This window comes from Gossypium arboreum, chromosome 5 (assembly GCF_025698485.1).
Source record: "Gossypium arboreum isolate Shixiya-1 chromosome 5, ASM2569848v2, whole genome shotgun sequence".
Classification (NCBI taxonomy): Eukaryota; Viridiplantae; Streptophyta; class Magnoliopsida; order Malvales; family Malvaceae; genus Gossypium; species Gossypium arboreum.
Window position 1 is genome coordinate 30296960 of NC_069074.1, and position 964 is coordinate 30297923.

Here is a 964-nt window from a genome sequence, read left to right on the forward strand (position 1 = left end):
GACTCAGCTACTAAGAGTTACTGATAAAGGAAAAGCTCCCATGGCGATCACTGAAAAGGAAAATGAAGGTCCTCCTCCAGGTTTTACTCCACCTCATGTGCCCCTGCAAATCGAGGCACCTCCTAGAAGGCCATCTGTCACCATGAGGCCTCAACATGGGCCAGTGGATGCTGGAATCCCTGTAAATTTCCCATCTGGGTTGGGAAATAATTTGGGTGATAGCTCAATCAACCCTATCACTCCTGATTTGGATTTGATAGAGAAGGAAAGAATGGCCACTGAATCCACGAAACAATTGGAAGATCACTGCAGATGGCTAGAAGAAAAATTCAAGACTTTGGAATGCACTGGCAATCATCATGGGATTGATGCCAAAGATTTAAGTCTAGTCCCAAACCTAGTGCTGCCTCACAAATTCAAAATGCCAGAGTTCGAGAAGTACAATGGTACTACCTGTCCGGAGGCTCACGTCACAATGTTCTGCAGAAGGATGACAGGGTACGTAAACAATGATCAGCTGTTGATCCATTGTTTTCAAGATAGTTTAGTGGGAGCAGCAGCCAAATGGTACAATTAGTTGAGCCGGGTCAGAATAAATTCGTGAAGGGATCTTGCACAAGCCTTCATGCAACAGTACAACCATGTGACTGATATGATGCCGGATAGGATCACACTTCAGAATATGGAGAAAAAGCCTAATGAAAGTTTTAGGCAATATGCACAACGATGGAGGGAAGTGGCAATGCAAGTACAACCACCATTGTTAGAAAAGGAAACCACCATGTTGTTTGTCAACACTTTAAAAGCGTCGTTCATCACTCACATGATTGGAAGCACCACGAAAAGTTTTGCAGATATAGTTATGGCAGGGGAGATGATTGAGAAAGCCATAAGGGGCGGTAAAATTGAGGGGGAAATGGCCAAAAGATCGGCCCCAAGAAGAAAAGACAATGAGGTAAACAAC